Consider the following 22,098-nt stretch of genomic DNA (forward strand, 5'->3'; position numbering starts at 1 on the left):
ATTTTCCACTTATTTTACCTACATTTAAATCTGAAGACGCCTAATTGAAATAAACAATACTGTATTTCATTCGCTTTGAAAACAAGTATATAAAATCAGCAGTATATTAGGATCTCATAACAGAAAAAGGACAAATGTTTAAAATTTGAAATGTCCACTCCCTTTCGTGATTAACATCAGCAATTAGGATATAAAACAAACAAATATCTCTATACAATCAATTTTTTTTTTTAATTTCCTGAAATCTTTCATATTTACAAATTTATCATAAAAAATGTAAATCCTTACCAGATGATACATTTTCATTAAAATAAAATCATCTTAATTAACCATCTTTCCGTAAGTTCAAATTAAAGGAAAAAATATTATCCAATGGGCACATAATATTTTGAATTTTAATTAATGTTTTGCATGTAGAAACAACATTCTGGGGAAAAACAATGTTTGAGAATAAAGAGCGGTTACACAAAAAGAGTTTTCTAATAATATACACCTCCTATATATTTCGGGATCCCATTACAATGTTTCAAAAGTGAGTAAATCCGAGATGGTTAGCATCCGCTCCTTGGATGAATCCATATACAAATGGATATCACTGAGCGGTAAATTTTGTTTTACAATTCTGAAGATCAGTCTGTGTACGTACTCCACTTGTAGCATGGATTGATGTTATCTTTCACTACTTCCTTTCCTGATCTCTCTGGATCTTCAATCCAAAAGGTAGTAAATGTTCAGATTCGCAAAGAAGCCTTCCTAATGGTTAGTCTCCGTTTGGAAATCGAGCATTTTAAATGGAGCTGGAACGATCTGAAGTTAAAGAAAGACAAAGATTGGTCCAACCGAGTATAAGCGAATTTTCATACAATCTGAATTTAGCAGAGGTGATAAAATCGGTGTCAGATCGGAGGAGATGTTTGAATTAAAATTTTTTCCAACATATATAAGTTACATTGTTAAATGAAAATATAAAATATATACAAGAATTTAATGAAAAACTAAAATACAAAAACTTTACATTTCCAAGAAACCCATTTATTTGCAAATAAGAGTATAGCTCTGAAATTTCTTTCGGAGGACCGGTTAAGTATGATCAAAGTCATTCGTGTTTACGATTGAAAACAAATCGAGTAACGATGTGGGTTACTCAGTCGATTCTATTTTTCTGTAGGGATCCCATTTCAATACCAGAAATATTGTTTTTATCCTACTACGAACTCTACAGAATGAATTCAGTAAGATACGAAACACTATTAAGAATTCTATTTAAAAATAAGTAATGATATATTTTTTAGTTGAAAATGGAATTTTTCAAAGAGTTCTATGTAGATAAAGTCATACTTGCTTCTAAATAGTTTTTTTTTTTTTAAATAAACATGATCACTAATTTTAAAAATAAATTCGAATATAAATTTCTGTTTTGAAAAAGCATGATTTTACGCGTGAACAGTGTTCAATATAAATATTAAATAAATCATGAAAAATACTTGATGGGATATGTTATATATATGCCTATATATAACAATTTGAGGCGCAAAAATTTCCATATTTTTATGGAAATATATACAAACTACATAAAAAATAAATGAATTATACTAAAATAATTAATTATAATAAATAAAATTTTATTATTTAAAAAATAATTTAGTAAATAAAAAAATAAAAATTAATTAACAGTGAATAGAATAGGATTATTTCAGTTGATATTTACGGAAAACCGAAATAGATCGATCTCAAAATGTATTATCACTTATAAAATGGAAGTAATCACGAATATTTACTAAAAGTATAGAGAAAAACAAAATGTGGGGTTTGATCAACTGATAAAATTACATTAGGGGAAGTAACAGCACTGCAGTGTTCTAAAATAGATTACCAAGCAACGTTATCGAGAATACCCTTAACAGCTGACATGATGAGGCAGATACACTAGGAGATAACAGAATTATTGCCAGAATGAATAATTTGGAAATTGAATATGGACAAACGACAACAGCGTAGTAGCTCCAAGTATAAATAAATATTTTTATTATTTTTTTTTTGTAAATAATTTACAAATACAGATTTGTCATAAACTAAAGATTATACAGAATTATTCAGGATGAAAAGGAAATAATTTGGTAATCGATTCTACAGCTTCAAATAAGGAAAAACTTTCATACTAACATATGTACAAAAATGCGTTGTTATCGAGTTACGGCTACAGAAAAATTGCCCCCGGTGAAATGAGGTCAAGCTGAAACTTTTAAGAGGGATATATAATGGATAAACTTGATGGTTTCTTATGTTTCTTGACCTGAAAAATCGAATAAAATAGGTGCCAGTACTACATCTCCGGTAGTTTTTAACATATTCAACGTAACACAGAAAACTTCATGATGAAAAACACGTTGTTTTAGGTTTGAATTTTATTTTATTACAATAAATTTGTTAAATGACTAATAAATTCGTAAATTTTATAAAAATTCAAAAAAAAGCTGTTTTTAGTAGTACGATAAATTAAGATTTTTGAAAAATTAGATTGTCAACACTCACTGCATACTTTGAAATTAATCTGAATACTGCTCATTGTAGTCATAAAATTGTGGTACATGATGAAGACAGGGAAAAGATTCTTCACGTGGTACAGGTTAGTCCTTTAACGAGCATATAAAGAATTTCTACGTGACTCAACATTCCAAAAAGTACCTCATGGAGGAAGTTCATATAAACAAAGATCAGAAAACGGTTCGTTAGCAAGTTTCGGCGTGTGAAACATTTAGCACTATTTTCTGCTTCTCCGGGAAATTAAACCGTATTAAAATTCATGAAGTACAAATCAAGGGGTAAATTTGGTACCTCCTTATGGTTTTTGATCTAAGAAATTTAATAGAAGTGGTCTCAGACTTCTATCTCAGTTAGGTTTTAACAAAAACGGGGTAAAACACGAAACGATTTTATCGGAAAATACACTTTTTTAGGTTTGGGATATATCTTTGATAATTTACAAATAATATAATAACATTTTCTAGTTGTCTTTGTAGATAATTTAATTCTTAGAAAATTTATGTAATTAACATCTATTAAAATTAAACAAAAATCTGAGAAGTTTAAAATTTAATTAAAAATAAACTGGATCGCAAAAGTGATAAGATTAAAACGGAACAATTTTCATCAATCTTTGAACAACATAATGTAAATGAAACACGTATAGAAAGCTTACCAATAACAGAAAAAAAGAATAAAAAATATAGATATTTTTTTAAAAAGAAAAGTACAAAAAATTTTATTTCATTAACTTCTGATATTTTTTCATATACATTTTTTATTGTAATTATTGAATTATTATTTATCGTAAACATTTTTTTGCAATCGGAGATTAATAACAATTAATAAATCAATATATGTAAATTAAAAAAAAAAAAAATGTTCAAAAAAAGGAGATGAAGTCAAATTCGAACCAATGTGCCTTCCATTGTAAGATCCAAATATTTCATTAATTAAAATTTTACTTGGCTATAACTCTGGAACCAATAAAAATAAGTTATATGTCGTTGAAGCTTATTACTGCAGTTAAGAAAAAGTCCAAAATGTTTTGAATTTTGGGATTTTTGGACCAGTCGATTGCATTCAAAAGATGAGGTGCACAACTAGATGTTACAACAGCCCTAAATCCAAAATTTCAATATCCTACGGCTAATCGTTTTTGAGTTATGCAAGAAACATATAGACATCACGCCGAAACTAGTGAAAATGGATTCAGGGATGGTCAAAATGGATATCTCCGTTGAAATCTGAAAACCGAACTTTTTCGCGACCACAATACTTCCTTTACTTCTCACAAGGAAGTAAAAGTAGATTTAAGAAACTAAAATCACATATTTTTGTTTTTTTCTAAAAATTATTAAACATCAAAGTGGTTGCTTGATAAAGCTGCAAAGATTTTTCTAAAGCAGTTGCTCAATGTAGCTGCCCGTCTGTTCAATACATAGTTCAGCTCGGCGAATCCATGCTTTCTGGGTACGTCTAATAGCATCACGATTAATCCTAATAATAACCCCAGCTTCTTTAAACTATGTCTCAATTCTTCTTGTGGGCCAATACAAACGCAAAAGACTAACAAATTCATCCAATCCTAAAGGAAAAAGTAAGCTGACTGAGATCGCGAGATCGAGGTGACCATTTGATTGGTCTGTTTCGACCAATCCACTGCTTACTAAATGTGTTATTTAACTGATTCATCACATCACGACAGTAGTAAACAGGTCGCCATCATCGAAAAGCCACATCTGCACACTGCATGTGGAATATCTTCGAAGAGTTCCATCAAATTTGATTGCAGAAAATGCAAGTACCGCTTTCTATTGATGCTTGGAAGTAAGAAAAAAGAGTCTATACGATTATCACCAAGAACACACCACACATTAAACGAAAAGGTACGTTGGAAATGACTTATCTCATGGGTATTTTCTTCTCCCCAAATGTGTGTGTTTTGATAATTTATAATGGTATTTCTTGTATAACAGGATTCATCAGTAATCAGAATATTACTTAGGAAATCAGGATGACGTTCAGATTTTCTAATTAACCATCGACAGAATTTCATCTGTTTATCAAAATCAGGTGGTAATAATTGTTTTACTCGTATTGTACGGAATGGGTACAATATTTGCTCTCGTAACGTACGCCACAACTTGATTGCCAAATATAAAAAATTGCGACAACCGTCTGGTGCTTGTAGGAGATAATGGTACCGCATTTAATACTTCTTCGGGTTTGGTATTTGTCACAAAACGTTCATGACCATCATCGAATCGTTGTGGTTTAAGCATACCTATTTCTCGAACTCACCTTTCCAAAGCTTCAAATGTTTTACGATCTGGTACTCTTCGATATGGATAATTTTTCCGTTATTCATGCACAGTAGCCAATCCAGTTTTATTTACGTTACCGTAAATTAAAATGTCAATCAACTCTCCAAATGAAAACAAATTTAAGGTATCACCCGTTGTGAATGACTGACCGAACAATACAAATACAATAAACACCGCTCAAATGAATATCCAAATGCTAGACGCTAAACTTGTTGAATAACTCTTATTGCCAACCTATGGAAAAATAAAATATTTTACAAAGATTTCATTTAAATCTACTTTTATAATTTTTAGCATTTGTACGAGTACATAAATTCTTCCGTTTACAGTCGTATTACTTTTCCGATCCAGTTTGTGTTTTGTTTCTATTTTAAACTGAACTTTTCAAATTTGTGTTTAATTTTAATTAAAGTTATTTAATTCAATTTTCTCAGAATTAAATTCTCTACAAGTCGACTAGAAATTTTTATTACTTTATCGATAAATTAACAAAGTTATTTAATTTCAAAACTAAAAAAGTATATTTTCCGACAAAATATTTTCGTGTTTTAATCTGGTTTTTTAAACCTAAATGAGATAGAGGTCTGAAACCACTTTTATTTAATTTCTTAGCTCAAAAACCATAAAAAGCACCAAATTTATCCCTCGATTTGCACCCCAAGAATTTTTGTTCGGTTTAATTTCACAGAGGGAGCAGAAAGTAAGGTTAAATGGTTCGCGAGCCGAAACTCGCTAACGAACCGTTTTCTGAACTATATGAACTTTTTTTCTTATTTTTGACAACAGAATCACTTCCCGAGATATTTCCGTGCAATTTGGAATCGCTCTGTATATAAATATATAAGTACAGTCACCGTCAAGTAATGGCGAACTTGGAGTAGCGACGATTACTACCAAGGTTAAGTTGTATCATGTTTATGCTTTTAAGAGATGACTAATCATGATGTGCCAATGTTTCAGAGAACAACAGAGTAGCAGTAATGTGCGGGCTGATCATCGAAGCTCGCCATTATGTGGCGGCTACTGTGTGTGTGTGTGGCTGTGGGTGTGTGTGTGTGTGTGTGTGTAGAGAGAGAGAGAGAGAGAGCTCTATGCCAGAAACAAGGTGGTTAGAATCTCCTTAAGCACTACCACTTACTATGTATAATGTGTGAGTATTATTCTGTAAAGTAGGGAGACTTAATAACAACTGTTAGAGCAGTGCTCTGAGAAATAGCTAGCATAAGCAGAAATTATTCCTATTGGTTAGGACCCTAAATTTTGTGGTAGGGGAGCTTGAAATCGATATTACTACAAGGGGTGGTCTCTTTGATTTTATTACTCATTGCAATCGACCAAAGATATATACAGATTTAGCAACACATCTGTTAATAACATCTATAAAAAAAGTATAAATAAAGAAAATAATAAAATTTATGCGAAAGTTATAAAATGAATTCATCCGATTATATGTTTAAGAAAACGGTTTTTAAGAAATAGAACGTGATAAAAGATTCTTACCGATCAGCATTGAACGAGATAAAAATAAGATACATATTTTTGTCTTTCCTTTTTCCTCCCTCTTATTTCTCAAAATTCTGTCTAAATCAAAGGTTTAGACAATTATACATCAAGACTAATGGAAAAAAATTAAAACATAAAAAATTAAGGGAAATTTTACTATGGTAAAATCCTTTAGTAAAATCCAAATTAAAATAAATGATTTGACGAAATCTCTAGATGTCATATATACCAGAGTTATCTGATCGATCAAATCTTTGAAATGATTGGCGTATCTGTTGAAATTGAATAAAACACTTTTGGTTAAAAAAAATATGAACAAAGAAAACAACCAATCCGATTTTATAAAAACAGTATCGAACTTATATCGCAAGAGAACGAGATACAATTATTCAACTAATCAATAATAGAGGTAATGACCATTCTTCTTATTTCATTCCTTAATATGAAAAAGAAATCAAATTTATTAATTAATTTCATAAAAAAATTAAAATAATACAATTTAAAAAAAAATTAAAAACATAATGGTAAATATTCTTATTTAAAATTTGTTGAAAACAAAAATATTTTCGCAATAGGATATTACAGCAATCGGCTGTATGTGATTACAGATCTTTTCAAATCAGTTTTAACCCTAACGTGCATATATAATTACTGATGTCTGAAAAAAATATTATAATAATATCCAATAACATTTTACTGGAACTATATATCTCTTATCTCTGGCAAATCGAATAACATACTGCAGCTAATCAAATCTTAATTTATCTGAGATAGATTATAACATTCAAATTTATATTAATTTATTAGAAATAAAGTACAATTACATACTTATTTTAATTCAACCACTTTAATACAATCTAATTTCATATAAACAAAATTGCAATATCACATATTTAGTTCTCTTCTTGAAATATAGTATTAATTTAATAATAATTTTGGAAACAAAACAATTTTGGATATGTACGAGTATTTTATATACAAACCATTGTCTGAGATGGAAGGTATTTCAGGTATTAAGGTATTTTTTAATTGTTTTCATTAATTCTAATGAAAACAATTAAAAAACAAATTTGATTCTTCCCACAGGAACGAATTCATATCATTCATGATACTTTTAATTAAAATGACAATGTCATCATTTTAATTTTTTGCCTTTTTATCTTTCACTAAGATGTCATCGATTTTATTAAGTTAATAAAAATGGTACCCCCGTTTCGACTTTACATAAGTAGAGTTTATCACAGTCCATCGAACAGGAAAATTGTTTCCCAATTATGTAAATTTTTTATATCTTCTGAACCACACACCATTAACATATTCTTGATAAAATCGATCATAAAGGGAATCGACAGATTTTAATAGTACCTCATGTTCTGTATTTAATGAAAATATTCTTCATACGCAGCACCTTCTACAAACTTATTTTAGTTTTTATAAAAAAAAAAAATAAATAATATATAGTTCTACAATCAAATCCCTGTTTCCTAACAGCCACGTTCCACGAATTATTCAGAGAATATAAAAAGAAGTAAGACATTTATTAATAATAAATAATCATAAAAGTAAAACATATATACATTTATTCTTGTTTTATATAAAATTTAGGTTACAAGGTAAGGCCAGAGTCCAATAACCCTATAAAACTGTGCACGTGCCGAGCGGACTTTGCATGAGATATTACTTGCCTATTTCTATGACAAGACGGCCTAATATCGTACAACAATGCGTGTTCTATTCTGGCTTCCCCAGTTACCTATATATAGAACTATTAAATTTTCCCCTTTATCTATACGATATTTATTAACAGAAAAAAAACATAAAATAAATAAGAAGGAAAATATTTTCCTCACAAAATTTCCTTTTTTTTATTATAAAATTAATTTTGAATAGATATTTCCAAAATATGTAAAATGTTAAATCTATATTTTATTAATCTAACATGTATTTTGCCCGTGTTTAACGATTGTTTAATTTTTTTTGTACAAATAAGATTAACAAAAAAGAAAGAAAAGTAAAAACTAATAAAAAGTATGTTTTGTTTTACCAAATTTATCAAGAGAGCTTATAATTTAGTTGATTAGTTTTTTAAAAAGAATTCTTAAGGGAGATAGTCGGTAAGTTCCATGCATTATCTATTCTGTAATTATAAATAAATAAACTTTGTCACGTTCCTGTGATTCTTACAATGTAAGTTGTTATGTGGGCTTTGACCAGCTGATATTTATAATAAATCACTCGTAATTATTGAATAGTTCAGTATAATTAACACATAATTTGAATAGTTCAGTATAATTAACACATAATTTCATTATCATTATACACGCTCATTAATTCACATATTAAACTAACAATGTAATTAAAATAACTTGTATCAATAATAAGATATAAGAAAATGTACATTTAAATAGAAACCGAATAGAGACTTTATTTACTGTATATTACTGAACCGGCTAAATATACATGTATTTTTTTTTTTTTTTTGTTTAACCCCTCCAGGTCTACCGTTAGGCATGCTTCAGAGGATGAGATGAATGATTTGTAGCGCGTGTGAAAATGCCATGCCTGACCGGGATTCGAACCCGGGACCTCCGGATGAAAGGCCGAGACCCCACCACTCGCGCCACAGAGGCCGGCAAATATACATATATGGAATAGTGAAACTTAACTTAGGTATCGAACCGAGGCAGACGTTGATCTACAGATAGTCAATCCAAATTTTATTTGTTTTAGTTTTTTTGATTCTTTTACAGTTCTGGTTTGAAAATGAACTAGTATTCTAAACGGATTTTATGCTACAAAAATCATATCCATATTTGATTTACAACCCTTAAAATTGCGGGTGGGGGTAAATAATCATCATTTACGAGAAACGTTATATCTTAGATATGATTTATCCTAGAAACCTATTTCTTTAACCAAAATAAACAGAAAGTTTTGCTCTGTGATGTGTAGAGAGACAGTTTTTGTTTGCCAGTTTTCACTAACCAGAAAAATTTTTTTTTTGAAAATTAACAAAAACGAATTGATATTTTATTTTTTTATTTAATTTCATGTGAATTATTTTAAGATAACCTCTCTACAGATCACAGATCAAGAATTTATGCACAATTTAAAAAAAAATCATCAAAATATCATGCATACAAGTTTAGTTATAACGTTTTTAAATCTTGGAAATAAAAGCTTACAGAAAATGTAATAAAAATTTTTAGTATATAATTAATTGATACATTCAGGTTTGGTTATCATGAATTTCTGAAAGTTCTGATTTTTTTAAAATCAGACAGCTGAAAGCTAACATTTTCTGCGCTAATGTCACCTGTACTTACATGACAAGGCCCTTGATACAATGTAAATAATTTACATCAGAAATCAAATTACTATACTACTCAAAAAATAATGCGATTATAAAATAAAAAAAATATTGAACTAGAAGAATACAAATTAACTTTAAAATGAACTGCTTATCACTATTGAAACCTGAAAAATAAATTTTTAAAAATCGATAAATATTTTGTTTAAAAAGAAGAAATTTCATCTAGCAACGACCGATATAATATATATATATATATATATATATATATATATATATATATATATATATATATATAAATATATATGTGTGTTTTAATATTTAGAGTTAAAATAGAGAAAAAAAAATTATATCACATTAAAAGGCTAATTTTAAACAATATATAAACAAAAAACAAAAAAAAATTTTTTTTAGTCAAAATTTGGGTTGTCCCTTAAATAAATAAATAGAAAAATCTAATTAAAACGCCTCAACAGCAGTAATTTCCTTTACAAAGTAGTAATTTCCTTTATAAATAAATATTAATTTATATATAACGGTTAGAAGACCAATTTGGTTTCAGGAAAAGTATAGGAACAAGGGAAGCAATTTTAGGCCTCAGATTGATAATAGAAGGAAGATTAAAGAAAAAAACAACCAACATACTTGGAATTTATAGACCTAGAAAAGGCATTCGATAACGTAAACTGGAATAAAATGTTCAGCATTTAAAAAAAATTAGGCTTCAAATACAAAGATAGAAGAACAATTGCTAACATTTACAGGAACCAAACAGCAACAGTAATAATTGAAGAACATAAGAATGAAGCCGTAATAAGAAAGGGACTCCGACAAGGATGTTCCCTATCCCAGTTACTTTTTAATCTTTACATAGAACTAGCAGTTAATGATGTTAAAGAACAATTTAGATTCGAGTAACAGTACAAGGTGAAAAGATAAAGATGCTACGATTTGCTGATGATATAGTAATTCTAGCCGAGAGTAAAAAGGATTTAGAAGAAACAATGAACGGCATAGATGAAGTCCTACGCAAGAACTACCGCATGAAAATAAACAAGAACAAAACGAAACTAATGAAATGTAGTAGAAATAACGAAGATGGACTACTGAATGTGAAAATAGGAGGAGAAAAGATTATGCAGGTAGAAGAATTTTGTTATATGGGAAGTAGAATTACTAAAGATGGACGAAGCTGGAGCGATACAAAATGCCGAATAGCAAAAGCGAAACGAGCCTTCATTCAGAAATATAATTTGTTTACATAAAAAATTAATTTAAATGTCAGGAAAAGATTTTTGAAAGTATACGTTTGGAGTGTCGCTTTATTTGGAAGTGAAACTTGGACGATCGGAGTATCTGAGAAGAAAAGATTAGAAGCTTTTGAAATGCGGTGCTATAGGAGAATGTTAAAAATCAGATTGGTGGATAAAGTGACAAATGAAGAGTATTGCGGCAAATAGATGAAGAAAGAAGCATTTGGAAAAATATAGCTAAACGAAGAGACAGACTTATAGGCCACATATTAAGACATCCTGGAATAGTCGCTTTAATATTGAAAGGACAGGTAGAAGGAAAAGGTATAGGCAGGCAAATTGTTAAAACAAATTGTTAGGGATGTAGGATGTAGGGGGTATACCGAAATGAAACGTGTAGCAATAGATAGGGAATCTTGGAGAGTTGCATCAAACCAGTCAAATGACTGAAGACAAAAAAATATTACGGTTACACATTATTATAAAATTTGGGACACGATAAAATTTTGAAGTTTAAAACAAATTATACAAACTATAACGAATGTGTAATTTAGCCCCGTTGACAATTCATTTGGGATTTATTTACGTAAATCATTTTATTACTTCTGCAAGAAAAAAAGTCATATATTTTCCGTTGTAACTACTTATTTTATTTATAGAAAAACAGTAACAAAAAATGATATAATCCACCTTAAATATTTTCACATGCCAAACGACACCGAGGATTGGAAAAATTTGTTTCTTTAATATCACGCTATACTCTCTTGAATGAATAACCAGACAAAGATGTCAAACTGAAATAATTTTTTAAATTATGAAATCTTAAATGAACTACTTTCAAAATACTAGACAATTTTTTTTCCAAATGATTTTTCTGTGCTAGTTGGTTGACATTCCTCAAGTGAGTTACTGATAGTGCTGTTGTTAATGGTATCAGTCTTAAAAAGGTTAGAAGTTTTATCCAATATTCGATTTATCGAAAGTTAGAAAAGTTTTCGATTTATCCAGTATATGTTTATTTAATAAGTTATTTTTCCTTTAAACTTGGCGGGTTTATAAATTTCATATTGTTGACATGCATTGAGATCGGTTTTTTGTTTTACTTTAAGAAATTTTATCGAGTTATTTTGTTCTTAATAACTTTATAGAAACACAAGACACGTAAAAACTGAACCACCTACATAAATTTAAATATAAGACACAAACAAATCTTACACATTTGAACAATATAAAATTTACAAAAATATTAAATTTAATAAAAAAAAAAAATTAAATGTCCAACACAAAATACGGAAAATATTTTATATGATTCATTCTTAAGAAGTTTTTGAAATTTTAAGGACGTCATTAATAAAAGAGGGAAACGAAACGGTAACTTCGTTAAGGTATTGTAGCTAATTATCAAAAAAAGATATTTTAGAAGAAAAAGTTCTAATATTTTAAAAACGAATCGATTAATACTTAATAATTTTTAAGTATAATCACGTTTTGGTCAACGGGATTCAATTTTTTTTTGTGTAAAAACAGGTAATTTTTAAAAATAATATTAGTTTATAAAAAATATATATATTATTTCCATTTCAATTAAAACACAAAAACAGTAAACAATGAAAACAGACAATTTTTATGAAAAAAAATAAAAATAATATTAAATAAATAAGTTCAAAGTTTGTGGATGTGAATAGATTTGAAATTACTGAAAAAACCTTTTGAACATGGAAGATGCCATACCTAACTCGAATTCGAACCCAGGTTCTTTCGGATGAAAGATGCTAACTCTCATAGAGGACGATAAAATAGTAGTTCAAAAATTAGTATTCGTGATAATTTCTAAATAAACTCATAATTTAAAAAAAGAAAAAACCTATTATAAAAATATCGTGAAAAAATACTATAAAAAAAAAATTATTATGTAGCTTACATTTATACAGTAAAATAAAACATTTTATCTGGTATTAATCTCGGAAAGAAATAAATGCAATGTCTCTCGTTCTATTTTTATCGTCATAAACTAAAATATTAAATCAAGTTTCCTTTAAAGAACAATAGAATTCATTTAAAGAAAAAGGAAATTGTAGCAATTTTCTTAATGTAATACACTACATTCGTACAGAATTGTTCTGAAACGACCGACGTAAACGCATACGAAAAGAAAATCGATTTAGTTACAGTGTTCTCCGCGTGGCACCGCTACCGAATAGTACGGCGGTATTAAAAGGTTCAAAAATATCCGACAGATGTCGCTGGTATGCGAAATACAAGTACTATTTTTAACATCCAACCGGATAGTACTGCAAATCTTTATACTGTACTACACAATAATGCACTTACAACCTCGACGTATTCTTTCTATCCAATTCATCAGCCATTAATTCTTTCTTTTCTCTTCTTCCTACGTACGTAATTTAAGATCATTAACTTAAATTTATTTCCATAATTTATATCGATAAAAACAGAGAAGATAATAGAAATTTATCTAGTAACGAATTTTTACGTATTCAAATTTAAATCTTATATATTTTTTACCCGTATACGGGAAAATGCTGATAAAATAATTACAAAAATTTTAGTTTCCAAATAGCAATATTAAATTGTAGTTTCCATTTATATATTAATATCAATATTTTCAACAGATGGTTTTCTGTTACGTTCTAGCACATGAACGTCGGTGATGACAAAAGTAAAAAAAAAAAAAAATACGTTCTTGTAACGACAACCAAACCAAATTTTCAAAAAACAAAAAAAAGAGAAAACGTAAATTTTTCAACAGATATAACTAGCATACCTGTCACGAATTCGTTTTCGCTATCTTCATACAAAACTTCAAAATTTGGAAATAATTTGTGTGTGGTGATGCTATGAGAGCATACCGTACTGTTGTTCACAACTTCACAACTTACCGGATAAAATAAAATTTTACATAAAATATATTTTCCAGAAACAAATATTTAATGAAATTAGTTGGATATTGAAGTTGTTCAAGAACCACTTATCTTCCAGTAAAATAAAGTCCAAGGTATTAATTATTCCATTCTTTGGCATTGGAATGGATATATATTTTAATCATGTTACTTATTTGAATATCTTTCAAATTCAGATAGTCAATTTCAAGGTGGGTGATAATCAAAAGCTGATTTGAGACCTATCTTATTTTTCGAAGGTTGAACTTTATCTTGAGCCGAGAATATACGTTACTCTTCAGATCTTTGAGAACGCTCTGGCGTATATTCACGATGTCTACGATCATATGTTAAACAATGTAAACTTTGTTAAGTACTGTATGTAAATGTCGTCATTCTCTTTAATTTTATTTTATCAAACTAATTTGTGTTTACGTATATTACGATAGTAATACAAATTGATCTGTTATAGACAATGACATTACATTTAGTAAATATATGTAAATAAAAGGCAATCTTCGTTTTGTGCGCGCCTTAATAACTCAAAAACTATTTAACTAATTTCATTGAAAATTTCACCATTTATTATTATTATTTGTCCTGGGAGTGTTTATATATTATTTGTTCCATAATATTTCATATCTGAGGAAGTCGATATTGACAAAGAACGATCGATATAGAATATGACAACGATATATCTCGATAAATACAACATTAAATTTTATAAAAGAAGTTTTAGGTTATTTATTTATTACTTAATTTTTTGTTTATGATCTATTTAGTAGTGAAATCGGTGAGGTTTCAACTGTGGTAAACATCCCGAGGGTCATAAGAAGAAAGAAGAAAACTGTACTGTACAATTTATTGTTTTCGCAATATCGTCCTTTTCTCATAATGAATCCCCGGGGCTACACAGGAAAACATCCCGTCAGGAAAACATGGCTGACTGGCCCAAACATCCTCTGACCGCGACAGGAAACACCAGTAACCATATAGCGTGGGCGAAGCCGCGACGTAGATGCTAGTCATACAATAACTTTCTGAAGAAGTCCATACAGACATACACAACGATCGATATGGATAATGACAATCGATATAGACAACATTAAATTTAGTAAAACAAGTTCTACGTTATTTATTTACGATATATATATTAATGAGATTGGTGAAGTTTGAAGGCATAGTAAACATTCCGGAGGTCATAAGAAAGCTAAAGTTAAAATTTTGTAACGACTGGTTCAGTAATTTTCGCGGTTATCGGGAACAATCGAAAAGACGTTCTCTTAATATACGAGTAGGACACAGATAAATTACAAAAGTCTTCTACTCACTGCTTGAGTATTACAAACTCAAACTCGCCAACATTAACAACTTTTGTATTCTACACGTATAGGAAGAAGGAGTACATATTTTAAGATGAAAAATCATACCTTAAAAAAATGTATAATTATGAAATATATAAACAGAATAAGGAAGAAATTAATGAACTGACCCGATTGAAATATCAAACACAGTTTTCGACTACATTTTGCATAGTTAATATTCGCCATTAGTAATATCAACTGGAAGCTGGATGAGAACAGCTTTGGTATCTTTGAAGATGGTTGCAAATATACACGTAAAAACCGTTCGAGTCCTGATAAATGTTAGCTTTTACTTTTGATTACAATTTTAGTATCGTTTTATACATGAAATAGAACATTTACGACTTCTATAAAAAAAGTTAACTTTTTCAAAATTTTCCCTAACTTGAAAATATAACGTGATAGACCATAAATAATAGTAGCAAAATATTTTATATTTCTGTGGAAAATAAAATCCCACATGTTATTCTGTAAATTTTATATACTATACATTTGTAAATCGCAACCATTTACAAGAAAACTGGTTTCCAAGATTTTTTTCAAGATGATGGCATGTTACGTACAACTAAATTATACAACCTTTAAAAAAACATTATTCTTTATGCCATTACGTACGGAACAGAATCAAGATTAATATCTGTTACAATTTTTGATAGATACAGTAGGTCCGTTGCTCGGTCGAAACAATATACGAAGTTTAATGAAGAATGAAATATTTTAATGTTATGAATGAAATTAAAAATGAATGTTTAATGAGAATGTAACAAACCTTCAGAACATTTTACTGGTAAAAATAAAGAAGAAATTTTATATAAACATAGGTTCGGAAAGACCTCTTTAGCGTGTCGACTGGCAAAAGAATTTCGCTCTGTTTTCTGCGCCTTTGATAAAATTCTTGATGTACCCTAATTAAGGGGTAAATTTAGTGTTTTCATAAGAAATCTGACCTGAAATATCAAAAACATAGGTCTCAGTTTTGTATTTTTAATAGTTTTCGAGAAATTTAAGTTAAAAAAAAAGATCGGGGTTGAAAAATACACTATTTTATGTTTGGCGTAATATAACTTTGTTGTATAGGTAATAAACATATAAAAGTTTTAAACTAAACTTGTAGAGAATTTGATTCTCAATAAAATGATAAAGTCTACAGAAATATTTAACAATTATTTTACGCCAAACATAAAGTAGTGTTTTAGACCACAATCTTTTGCTTTTTACCCCAGATTTCTCGAAAACTACTAAAAATAAAGTTCTGGGATCCATTTTACAATTTTTCAGGTCAGATTTCATCTACAAACCGCTACAATTATCCCTTAATATAAGTTCAAGAATTACAATCAGGCTTAATTTTAACAAAGGCGCAGGAAACAGGTAAAGATGTTTCTTCAACCAACACTCGTTAACGAAGCATTTCCGAACCTGTGTTTATATGTATTTTCTTCGTCATTTTAACCACTAACATATGTCCTGAACGTTTGTTGCATTCTTCGTGAATCATGTTATATAAACCGCATTGTTACATAAAAAAACAAAACAATTTCATTGCTTTACACTAACTCTATCTTTCTTATGGTTGTGACGCATTGAAGCGAAATAGACTACGTACTCTACTTAATTCAATGCGGTGAGGGTAGTGGTTATGCGGCAAATTATATGAATTTCGGCGGGTTTCTAATACTCATATGGAGCAGTATATTCAATTCGACGAAGAAGTCAGTAAGAAACCACCTCACTTCTCTTTTTTATTTGTAAGCCTGGTATGAGATGCTTATTGTTCTTAATAATAGTGATTTTTCGCGTTTTGTGATGCCCCAGGTTGTCGCTTTCAACCGTTTAACCGAATATACACTATTTTTAATTTGTTGTCAGGACATAAAAGCAGAGGGATTATTAAAAAAAATATACTAGTAGAAGTAATTTAATTTAGTAATAAGCTTGAGTACGTAATGTAAACTGCGATATAGGAGAAATTTGGTAGAAAAAATATATGAAAAAAGAAATCTAACAAAAATTCGGAATACTTAAAGCATAAAGAGACAGACGTTCCGGCCAAATGTAAAATTATGTGTCAATTTATTTAAGACAATATCATAAACGAAAGACTATGAAATAATAGCTATCAAAGTCAAGGATCATGCTACGCAAACAACTTTTACCAATCTACGTATTACTATATAAATTTAAAAAAAAAACTTACAAATGTCTCAAAGTTTATTATTATTCAACATAACGTAAAATGTCAATATAGACAGCTGCAAACTACTTCACAGGAAGCAATAAAATATGGGTAACCCTGAAATGTCCGGATTAATATAAATATCCATCAGTATCGGAAACTTATAACGTATTATAAATGTAATATTCGTGGGCCTGTACCTTAAATGGAAATACATTGATATATTTATCAACTTAACGGCACAATATGGAGTACATATAAAACAAATAAACTGCGTCAATTAAAAAAAAAAAAAAAAAAGTCATGAAATTAATAATGTAAACATTATTACATATATATAAGTAAACATTCATACATATATATATATATATATATATATGTTACTTAATTTATATATATGTATATGTTATTTTGTATATATATATACAAAATAACATATCCTGAATGACTGATAATCAACACCCAGCAAAAATTACTGAATATAAATTGATGAAATCTGTATACACACGTTCTTCTTATGGTGTAAGTTCACACTAACAAAGCAGTTTGTGAAATTCCGAATTTAAAGGGTTAAAATGGATTTTTGATTTTCTTTTGAAACCCGGTTATTTTTTTTTAATTTCTTGGTAACAAATGAAGATATCAACTTGATTTTTGTATTGTGTAATCTTAATATAAATATGAAAAACCAATTTCTAAATTTTTTGAAATTCGACTTTCACAGGGGCGAAGAAAGGTAAAAAAACCATTTTCAACAGTGACTGTAAATTTTTCCCATTTCCCTCTATAATAAACGAGAATTCAATCGATTTGGACTTAAATACTCTTCAGATAAACATCTAAAACCCATTCTCAGGTTTTTTGAATTTTAATTTTTTGAAGGGTAAAAAAAATATAAATTAGTTTCTACATTGTTATCGTAATTTATGTTTGTAATTTTGATTATGTATTTCGCGACAGAAGCATTTAAAAACCAATTAGTGGGTCTGTACTGTTAAAACTGTTGCGCTGATGAAATTACAATATACTGATAATTTTATAAATTGAACAGGCTCTAATTTTTATTTTATTTTATATTTTAATGAACACAGGTTGGGTCCAGAGGACAGAGCACCTGACCAGCTAAACATCCCCTGGCCGTGACGGTAAATGCAAGTAACTATATAGCGCACGCGAAGTCGCGACTGAAAGGTTGTGTGTTATAGGAGCCAAAAAACGGGGTTTTTAGGTATATTTTTAGCTTTTGTTCGTTCTACTGGTTGAATTTTTAAAAATATTTTATTTTCTTAAGAATAAATTATTTTATGAGATAAAGACTGCCTCATGCTTATCAATTGTTCTATATAAAGACTACGTAACACTGATGAAGCAAACAATAAATGATGTAGAATGAAGTAGATGAAAAATAAGTGTGTGTGTGAGTGGGCGTGTGTGTATATATATATATATATATATATATATATATATATATATATATATATATATATATATATATATATATATATTTGTATGCTTCTTTTATGTTCTTTATTATATAAAATCGTTCTATTTTGAATGAAGGGCGTTTTATTTAATTGAAAAGAAATTTTTTTTTCATATTTAATGATATTTTAATAAAAAAATGTTCTTATTTCATACAGCAGAAGGGATCATTTTATAATTTAAAAAAAGTACAAAAAATAAAAAGTAGTAATTTAAAAATATAATGAGAAACGTCATCTAAACCGTGCGTATTTTTCTGTGTAAATTTTAACCAAAATGTCATTAAATTAAAAAAAATAAACGGACACGCTTGGGAAAATTTGTTCAACTACGTATACAATTAAGATGTAACCAGGATAGACGGTAAACTCCAACCCACTTTAACCTGATGATTCCTTACACCTGAAAAATCTTAGAGATCAGTAGCCTGCGAGAACTACAGCTGTGAAGTAGGAAAAATAACTGGTAGGTGGGAAGTTAACTTCGGTATTAATATTAAATTAATAACAAATATTGTAAAGGGTGTGCAGAATAAAATTTATTACTATGATTAAATCATATCTTTTTCGGATACGCTAATGGCAAATATCCGCAGCCTCAAAACGTGACATTGATTATGAGAAAGTAACTTCGAAAGAAAACCAGGTTGGAGGTGAGCGTACGGACGGCGATTCTACCGAAAAAAAATCTACTGCTGCGAAGTCGAAAAATGAATCTGAGGAAAATAGTGAAGAAGACCAAAGTTTACGACGATGAGCTCCTAAATATCACGATCGCCATGCTCAAAAATCAAAATTACTTTTATAGCTACCAATTTATCTTTTAGCGAATTTCCAAAAAAAAAGGTAAATCGCTACTGCGCCCGGTCATGTTTATAAACATATACAATGTATCTATAAGTATCATCGTATCCATAAGTATCATTGTATGTATCTATAAAATTGTTTCAACGTCGCAAATCTTAACCGACTTTGATAAAACTTGGTAGGGTGATGTAAACTTATTTGGAATAGAAATATATTAATTTTCAAGCGAATCGGTTCACAGGAACCAGAGTTAGAGCCAAAAACGGGGTTTTTAGGTATATTTTTAGCTTTTGTTCGTTCTACTGGAAGAGTTTTTAAAAATATTTTATTTTCTTAAGAATAAATTACTTTACGAGATAAAGACTGCCTCATGCTTATTAATGGTTCTATATAAAGACTACTAGCACTGACGGAGCATACAATAAATTATGTAGAATGAAATAAATGAATAATATTTAAGGTGTAAAAAAGTATTTTAAGTGGCCGCTAGGACCGACAAACCCGCGCGAATGAAATACGGTATGCGCGCGCGTTCTTTAGTTAGAATCATTGACAATTTCTAACTTACTAAGTAAAGGAACACTTTATATATACAAAATTTATCTATATACAGATACCTATCTGAAAAGTGGTTTCTATATATCCAACACGACGACAAACGATTGTTATATGCAACATTAGAAAGGCGTCCTCTATTTAGTAAGAGAAACGAAAGCATAATATTTTTCACGACTTATACAGAAAAATGCATACACCGTATTTTAAAAAATATCTATTTTTATCAAGAAAATGGTGCTCTTTACGTAATTTTTAAATACATATTACCAACCGTATATGAAATTTGAAATTTGAAAGAAAGATTGATTTTGATCAGTTTTGACCGTATGAATTTTAAAACAGAATAAACGACGTGAATAAACGTGAATAAAAACAGAATATTAACACAGTAATCTAGAAAAATATCAAATATTCATCGAAAAGAAAATAATGTAATTTTCGTACAAAAAAATTAATTAACATTGATTAAATAATTAGTTATATTTATATTTTTAATGGAACAAAAACAAGTGTGTATGTGGAGGCTATAACATGTTTTTTTTAAAAAAAAAACATTTATTTTTATTTGCGTATTTGAAAGTAAGAGTATTCTTCTTGTGAGAATTCTACTACTTTTCACAAGGGACTTAATGACGAGGTTGCGGCCTATTTTCGACTGTTTGCACGTGATACAATGGGATCGTCTTGGGAAATGCTCTCAAATAATAAATGAACATACGGGAGGATGTGATATAATATACTTCGTTGATACTAGCTTTTTTTTTTGCAGTAAACAGGGCTTAAAATCAATGGTATCTTTTATAATTTACAATATATGCCTAGTTATATAATTTACAAAAGTATACACTTTTTTAACTTAATAAAAATTAAAAAAAAATTTAAGGTTAATATATTTAATTATTTATTAATAAATTTTAAAATTTTGATTACATATTCAAAATTTATAGATAATAGATGAAGTTTAATAGTTAAACGTAAAATTAGAAAGCATATTATCGAATCACTAAAATTCTGTTTATAAATCTAGTTATTTTATACTAGCAGACCCGGCAATGATTCGCTATTGCTATATTTGAGTATATATATGTATATATATATATATATATATATATATATATATATAGATTAAATGAACACAATTGAAAGTTTGATAAAACATTAACAAAATGAACATGACGGAACTTCACAAAATTTAACCTTTCCCTTTTCCCTTTCCCCCTTGCCTTTTCCCCTTCATTTTCATTTTCCCATTTTCATCGTTACTCTTTCCCCCTCCCTTTCCACCATATTCCCCCTTTCTCCCTCTTTCCCTTTCCTTCCTCCATTTTTCTTCCCTTGTTTCCTTTTCGCCTTTTCATTTTTCTTCTTTCCCTTTCCATTCCCTTACCCGTTTTTCCTTTTCCTCGTTTTCCTTTTTTTCTTTTTTCCATTTTCCCCTTCTTCCCTTTACCTTTTCGTTTTTTCAATTTCTCTCTTTTTACCCGCGCATAAATCAATCCAGTAGTTTTTAGTCTATAGCGGACACACATACCGGAAACACTGAAATGGAATCGTAAAATATTTAGTCTAGCGTGTGTTGTTTTTATATCCAATAGAGAGCGCTGTTTTTAAAAAAAAAACATGTTTTTACCTTCACAAGTGACAGATAAATAGGTATATAAATTTTAGGTATATAAAAGCACTCGGGTATTTGAATGCAAAAGAATGTGAAAAGTTCAAAGTAATCGGTGAAGAACTTTCGGAGATTTAAGATTTTGAACAAAAGAAAATTTACATTCTTATTTATGCAGATTATTCTGTTCAAAAAATATAATAAAACTAGACATTTTGATTCGACGCTCAGAAATACAATCACAGACAATGCCAAAATAAAAAAATAAAAATTCATTTTTTTTA

The 22,098-nt window shown here is 28.9% G+C and overlaps 1 protein-coding gene across 1 annotated transcript in view; it reads right to left on the reverse strand.

The window, feature by feature from the left end:
* Positions 1-22,098, reverse strand: part of LOC142331148 (uncharacterized protein CG43867) — a 514,685-nt gene that overhangs the window by 153,670 nt on the left and 338,917 nt on the right. The window lies entirely within an intron of this gene.

The sequence above is a fragment of the Lycorma delicatula genome, chromosome 10, assembly GCF_047948215.1.
Source record: "Lycorma delicatula isolate Av1 chromosome 10, ASM4794821v1, whole genome shotgun sequence".
Lineage (NCBI taxonomy): Eukaryota > Metazoa > Arthropoda > Insecta > Hemiptera > Fulgoridae > Lycorma > Lycorma delicatula.